Raw genomic sequence first — 8,444 nt, 5'->3', positions numbered from 1 at the left:
TTGTCAGAAATTAATATTGGCACTTCTGCTCTTTTTTGATTATTGTTTGCTTGATGTATTTTTTTCATTCTTTGAGTTTTAGTTTGTTTCTTTCTCTGTGTCTAAGGTATGTCTCTTATAGGCAGCATATAGACAGATTGTGTTTTTTAATCCATTCTGCCACTCTCTGTCTCTTTATTGGTGCATTTAGTCCATTTACATTCAGCATAATTATGGATAGGTATGAATTTAGTGTTATCATTTTGATGTCTTTTTTTGTGTGTTGTTGACAGTTTCTTTTTCCCACTTAATTTTTTGTGCTGAGTAGTTTATCTTTCTATATTGTCTTTTCCTCTTATTTGTTGTAGTTGATTTTGTTTCTTCTTTGTCTCTATTTTTTTCTTGTATTTTATTTTGATAAGTAGGATACTTAGTCTCCTTTCTGGATACCTTAATATTTACCCCTATTTTCTAAGTTTAAACCTAACTTTTATTTCTTTATATCACCTTGTCTTCCTCTCCATATGAAAGATCTATGATTACATTTCTTAGGCTGTTTTTATTGTTTTAATGTTGTCTTCTTTAACATAATAACATCATTTTTTCCCTGTTTTGAGCATTTCTTTGTCTTGCTTTATTTTTGTGATTTCCGTGTCTGGGTTGACCGCTGATTGCTCTGTCCAGTGTTCTAGTCTTGAGTTGATACCTGATATCATAGATCTTCTAACCAAAGTACTACCTTTAGTATTTCTTGTAGTTTTGGTTTGGTTTTTATGAATTCCCTAAATTTCTGTTTATCTGGAAATGTCCTAATTTCACCTTCATATTTGAGAGACAATTTTGCTGGATATGTGATTCTTGGTTGGCAATTTTTTTCTTTCTTTTTTTTTTTGTATATGATTCTTAGCTGGCAATTTTTTTTTTCTCTCAATGCTTTATATAAGTCATCCCACTGCCTTCTTGCCTTCATGGTTTCTGCCAAGTAGTCAGAGCTTATTCTTATTGACTGTCCTTTGTAGGTGACTTTTTGTTTATCCCTAACTGGTTTTAAAATCCTCTCTTTATCTTTAGTTTTGGAAAGTTTGATTCTAATATGTTTTGGTGACTTTCTTTTAAATTCTACCTTATGTGGAGTTCGATGAGCATCTTGGATAGATATCTTCTCATCTTTCACAATATCAGGGGAGTTTTCTGCCAACAAATCTTCAACATTTCTCTCTGTATTTTCTGTTGTCCCTCCCTGTTCTGGCACTCCGATCACTCGTAGGTTATTCCTCTTGATAGAGTCCCACATGATTCTTAAGGTTTCTTCATTTTTTAAATTATTTTATCTGATTTTTCTTCAAATATATTCTTGCCAAGTGCTTTATCTTCAAGCTCACCAATTCTGCATTCCACTTGCTCAATTCTGCTCCTCTTTCTATTGAGTTGTCTAATTCTGTAATTTTATTGTTAATCTTTTGAATTTCTGATTGCTGTCTGTCTATGGATTCTTGCAGCTTATTAAATTTTTCATTATGTTCTTTAATAACCTTTTTAATTTCTGCAACTACTTTATCTGTGTGTTCCTTGGCTTGCTCTATGTATTTCCTGATCTGCTTCCTGATCTTGTTCCTGATGTCTTAAAGAGTTCTGTATATCAATCATTTGAATTTCGTATCTTTTAATTCCAGAAAGGCACCTTCATCCAGAAGATCTGTTTATTCTTTTTTCTGAGAGCTTGTTGAGGTGATCATGGTCTGTTTCTTTATGTGACTTGATATTGACTGTTGTCTCTGAGCCATCATAAGTTATTGTATTTGTTTATATTATGTTTTCTTACTATATCCTAGCATCTTGCTTTGTTTTGTTTTGATATGCTCAAATGGGTTGCTTGAGTGAGCTAGCATGATTATTATCACCTTTGAAACTCTGACGTCCTGTCACCAAATGGATAGAGCTGTTATCAGGTATATCAGTTTAGGAGTCCATTCACATTTCTTGCATGGATTCAGCTCAGGTGTCTAGGTAGCTGATTATCAAGTGTGTGGTACTGGCTCTGTCCTACAGTCTTAAAGGGACAGGGGTGATTGGTGTAGGTACCAGTATCTGGTTGCAGCAAGGGGTCACTCTCTGAGCAAGGAAGGGTGCTGAGAACCATCTCCTGAGTGTCTGTGAGGAAAGCATGTCCTCGTTCCCTAGAGTGTACAGGTGGGTGAGTTCTGCAGACAGACCATGGACACCCAATGCTTTTGGTTGTAAGGACTGGGAGTTACAAGTTATCCTTGGACCCCTGTCGCTGGTGGCTGTGTGACCTGAGTGGAGCCACCAGATCTTACGCCCTGTTGTGGGCAGGTGAGGACCCCGTTTCATAGGCAATGCTGTGTTAAATATCAAACATCCACCTCTCCACTGCACAGCTGAAACAGTTGCAGTCTGCCAACAAGGGCCTATTCTGAAATAGGCCCATACAGGTCCATGCAGGGGGAAAAGGTATTCGAAAGTCCATGGGCTCTTTATGCCTGAACAAGAGATGCTTCTGTCCTGAGCTCCCCTGGTTTGTAGAGCTGGCAATTTATCTTTTCTACAAGTTGTGAATTTATTCCTACTCCAAGACCTGGAGGATGGCTCTGGGTGCTCAACAGGGCCTATCTCAGGCCCAGGGAAATGAACAGCCACTGAAGACAGATTGAGGGCTGGGGGTACGGTAAAATATTCACAAGTACTTAGCTTTTTTTCCGAGAGCACTGGTCTTCTCTGGTTCCAGAAGTGTGTGTAGGCTGTGTGGCTGGCTGCTTCTCCCTGAGGAAACTGTAGCTGAATGCTACTACCTGCCACAGCCCCTCCTGGAAATGGAGCCTGAGGAATCCCAGCGATTCATATCCGTCAACTCCTCTGCTCTTCTGAACCGTCTCTCCCTCCCCTGCAGCTCGGTCCATTCCCTAACTTTGCTTTTGATGTTCAGGGCTCCTAGCTTGTCATAAATATAATGATTTCACTTGTATTTTTGGGTCTTTGTTGTAAGAGGGATTGCAGGAAACATCTGGCTATTCCACCTCTTGGATAACTTTTTGATGCTACATTAAAACTCAACAAGCTGTAGTTTCTTAGAGGCTGGTTGCAATGTGAAATATAAAATCATATCAATAACCTTTTCATACTATAATTAAATATATATATGTTTTGAATTATTTATTTATTTAGTTTTGCTTGGTTCTAATTTTATTAATTTGTGCAGTAGTCATTTGGAAAATATTGGTTTATTGATCTATGTAGATCCTCCAAATGTTGATATGTTTATGCATTAATGTCAAATTCATTAATGTCACCACAGATTTTATCAGATAAGTCTTAACTTTTGGGAAGCTGTCTGACTCATGATGGTAGATACAAGTTTTCCAGATTTTTAATTTTTGCTTGGAAGTTCACATTTGGTCAATGGCAAAAAATACTGTCAGTAGCTTTCCTTGAAATGACAGAACCACAATTTTGAGAAAATATCTATCTCCTAAATGCCCAAGTCTGAATAACCATAGTTTGACTGTCAGTTGCTCTTTCAAGTGAGGAAGGTGTTCTATTAAAAAAAAAAAAAAAAAAAAGCTGTGCTTGTTCAGTTTTTGACCCAGACAATAGCACAGGTGTCTCCCTTGAGGTGGCTATCATGAGTGGTATACAAAAGAAGTTCCCATATTTTCCATTTTTACATACAGAATAGTAAAAATATGCATACTCAGGAGTTGGAATTTAATAAAATTAATACTTTTTACTACTTTTTAAAGAACATTTGTAGATGAAATGGATTTTTGGTTGTTTTTGTTTGTTGGTGTTTTTCTGCAAGTGTTTGGCAGTGACTAATGCAATGACTTCTAAGACAGTTTGGTGCCACTACTTTGAGTATAAGGCATTGCAGTTATACTCACTCTTGCTTTTGCATCATTGGCAGAAATATCAGCACAGTGAAAAAGGTAAATAGCATCTTAAAATTATTATGAAATTAGTATTGACTCTGCAGATCCCCTGAAAGGAGGCTTGTGCACCTCCAGGAGCTCATGGACTCCACTTTTAAAGCCACTGATCTAGATGATCTGTTCTAGCCAGCTGGGCAGAATGTATAACTATTGACTTTATACATATTGCTGTACCTTCCATTTCAGCATTATGTAAACATCTCTTGAATGTGACGCTAGTTTCTGATAGACTGTGAAATTACATAAAACAAATTCACATTGTATGGAGACATAAATGCTGCTCTGACTCAGGCCTTCAGCTAAATGAAAGCTTCAGAGCTGGATTCCTTCTTTAAAACATTTTTTTTTTTTTAATTTCTATTAAAAAGGCACTAGATTCTACCCACAAAACCTTTCCTCCTAATGTCCTTTCATGCTTCCCAAGATATAATACATACTTAACATTTCAAACTTTTGGAACAAGTTTTTTTTTTTTTTTTTTTTTTATACCCAAATAACTGCTTAGCAAGCATTTGACTAAATTCTCCTGATGACTGATGTAACAGTGTTTTGTTTTTAGTTTTCTCTTAAATCCTTAATAAACGTAGACCCAGCCTAAAGAGGAACAGAACAAGAAAGCTGATTCAAATAGGACAACAGCCTTTCTCATGGTCAATAACATGGTTCATATGATTATGTAGGCAACAAGAACTGGTATCCATAGAAATTTCCAAAGCTATTGTAAGATGGGGAAAATAAATGAGTTGACATATCACAAGGCCTTTACGTTTCCAAACGAACTGTAGTTCTGTGCTGAACTAGGATTCAATTATTTTTCATGTTGCCTAGATACTCCTTCCAATTTAGAACTAGACTAAGGTTTTTGAGCCTTAGTCATCCCAAGTTCCCTCTTTCCTGGTCATCTCATACATACAGTTGATAACCAAATATTCCGTGAACATCCTGCATATCTTCCCTCTGCATCCTTTTGCTTCTGTCTACAAACCAGCTCCAAAGACTGTGCTTCCTATTAGAGAAAACAAGATCCTAGTATCTCAGTTTCAGACTCCAAATTTCCCTCCTTCCTTCCCTTCTTCTCTTCCTTTATCCCTTCCTTCCTCATCCCTCCATATCTTCTTCCCTCCCTTTCTCCCTTTCTTTTCTTCCTTCCTTCCTCCCTCCCTCCCTTCTTTCCTTCCTTTCTTGGTTCTTCTCTTTCTTTTCCTTCCTTCCTTTCTTTTGTTTTCTTTCTCTCTTTCTGACACTGCTATATACACCATAAAATTAAAGCTTGAAGTTCTTCGAAATTCTGTCCTAGGAGAGCAGAGGAAACACAATAGAACTACATCTTGGAGCTCAGTTTTGTATCAAAAGAGGGTGGGAATTCTAGTTATTTTACTTGGTTTAGAGACACACAATGAAACAAAAGAATTTTTGCCAAGATGGTCATCGCCCTCTTTTAGAATACACACAATCTAGCCCAGTTTCTCACACATAGTTAAGTAGTCAGTAAGTATTTTTTAATTAATTAAGTACCGAAAGAGGACATGTCTAGGTTAACAAACCATTGATATTTCTCTCCCCTCAAAAAAGATAGGTTGGAAGAAAATGGGAACATCTGCAATGTAGCATATTTCGTAGTCATAGACAATTTATTCGTAGGTTATGGAATGCTCAATTATATTTTGGAGCCTCAGGGATAACAGTGAGGGATTTTCCTTCTTGTCTGTTTGGTCATTTGAATTTTCAGTGTTCAGGGGAAGAAAAAAATAAAGTAAGGATGAAACAAAGGGGGAACATATTTGTCCCTGAATCTGTACATTTGTTACCTTGTCTTATTTACTCAGACTGGCTTGGCCGCCAGTGTGTAGAAAGCTGCTTCCTCTTCATACACAAATTCAACATTTCATTTTCTGCATGATACTTATACTGAAATTGGAACAATTCCTTATTTATTTTAGTGACATTTTGAACACCTTTGTACACAGTATTGGAGTCTATATCAATCTCTAAGGCAACGATTAAAGAAAACTCCCCAATTAACACACACACACACACACACACATATACGTATATAATTACCCATTTGATAAATTAAGACATTTACAAGGTTTGAGATAAATAAAGAAAATAAATTTATCTGACCTAAGGCTAAGTATCACTTTCTCTAATTGGCCATATTGCCCAACAACAACAAAAACTCATAAGAATATATATCCTATTTATCTCATAAGAAATGTGTATATCCCTACCATTTTTTTTTAAGTCATGTCCAAAAGTTAACACAAGCTGGTGGTTGATTCAAATAGAACTGATTCTCTGTGCTATTTGGACACGATTTCAAAAGGAGTTCATTCAAATTGAGATGGAACAAAAATGCCAGCATTTCACATGGACTGTCTTCCCCACCCCCCCCACCCCTGCCTTTTACCTCACTTTGAATCTTTCTATATATGGGAAGCTTCTACACATGTTTAAATATCACAGGTGCTATGGAGCCTTTCCCAGACCCAACCCTGGGGAAGATCAGTTATTCTCTGTCATGATTTACATACAAAGTATACATGTTCACCTTTCTAATTCATATGCCTTTATGGATATCTAAAAATATATGCTATTTGTAAATCTATGTTGGACCAAGTGTTTGGAGAAAAATATCTGCATATGTCTCTAAGGTGTGAATAGTTTTGTATCAATTTTATTTTTGCATACTAAAGATATGCATATTTAAGTATACACATAGACAAACATAGTGCTTTGTACTTCCCCCAATATAGTTATCATTCATATTATATATTAACTTTTAACATATATAATCCCTTGATTTTAAGTTCCTAGATGTAAAGCCCCGGGCTCCAGGTGTAAAACAATATGGCCTTTCCATTTCTGTATCCCCAGTTCCTAGCATAGTTTCCTACACAGTAGGTACCAAAAACTATATTACATAGAGTTGAGGATTTCATATTGCCAATCAAACATATATTTCATGCTTCTAGAACAACCATTTAAATCTCAACTCCTGATATTTGGTGCCCAGCCTGTGTTTGCCCTCAGAACTTCTTTACAGTAGTATATTTAGTTGCTTGCATGGTACTCATCTACCGACTTTTTCCATCACATCTTAATTTTTTACCTATAATTTACGAATTAATATAATAAGAAAATTTCATTTATTTCTATGAATCTAGATAGCTTGACCCTACAGGTCAAGATGGGTATTTCTCCTGTCCTGGATATAATTTTTGGGACCTCTATTGTCTCCCTGCCCTCCATGATAACTGTGAACATCCAACACTGTTTACATTCCTGAGATACTTCTCTTTTCTGACTTTTGTATTAACACTTTCTTCTCATTCTTAATTTCTGCCTCTTTACATGTGTATTCTTTCACTGACATTTCTACCTTGATCCAACCCTTAAATGTTCTAGCTGTAGAATTCTCATACAATGCAATAACCATCTACTGTCTATAAACCAACTGCTTCAGGGAGGACAGATTATCCAATAAGCAAGGTAAGCATGGGCTTACTTAGTAATCTGTAGTGAACAACAAGGTGGTGAAACTCATGTAAAAGTGTTCACTACAGATTAGTAAACACACGTAAGCTTGTGCTTACCTTGCTTACTGGGTACTCCACCACTGTCAGGGATAGTAAATTTGAAAAGAAGCTTTGATTCTCTAGGAAGGTGCCCTGGTATTGGAAGAGAGACAGAGGCCAGCCTTACTTAGAAGCAGAATCTTTGATGTGGTGAAAAAATGTGAAATCATTCACTACACATTAGTAAGTAAGCACAAGTAACCCTGTGCTTAGCTTGGTTCTTGGGTAATCCGACACTCACTCCAAGGAATGAGTGTTTGGACTCCTGCATTACAGAAGCTCCTTCAACAACATCTATTATGCTTTCTAGCTGGAAATGAGTCAAATTGCCACCTCTATTTGTAAGGGGCCTTAGAAATGTAATATTGTTTAGCTATCCATATTTGATATCTCCAACAGCTTTGAGGACCTCTTCAAAAGGAAGGAGGGAATGGATATTAGGTGAACAACTATAGTCCCTATCTATGTCATGGAGATGAACTCCTCATCCTCTTCACAAGGATTCGTGGTAACTTGCTATTGTCAACTCTATCAAGTCCAACTTCTGAACCAACATTCAAATTGCTTCATAAAGTTGCTGTCTCTGTGGCATAAAACCTTATTTATTTATCACTACTTTCAGCACTTTACAATAGCCCTGTGCTGACACTTTTATTCATGACCTGGGATGCAAGCCTCCTGCTCTTTGCTCAGTATCTTCTTGAATGGCTTATTCCTTCCTCTTTACTTATCTAATCCCATTTAGGATTCAGGTAAAATCTCATCATTTAAGGGAGGACTTCAGTCCTGAATTGATAATTCTCTCCAGAGGATGTTTATTAGACATACACATTTACTACTTTCTGTCCCTGCCCCCCCCCCCATTTCTGGTCTTTTGTTTTTATTTCTACAACTAGGAGGTTGCTGAGAGCAGAGGCAATGTTTTATCGTATTTGCCATA

This window comes from Elephas maximus, chromosome 11 (assembly GCF_024166365.1).
Source record: "Elephas maximus indicus isolate mEleMax1 chromosome 11, mEleMax1 primary haplotype, whole genome shotgun sequence".
Classification (NCBI taxonomy): Eukaryota; Metazoa; Chordata; class Mammalia; order Proboscidea; family Elephantidae; genus Elephas; species Elephas maximus.
The sequence above is the reverse complement of the archived record's forward strand: the minus strand, read 5'-3'. Positions refer to the sequence as shown.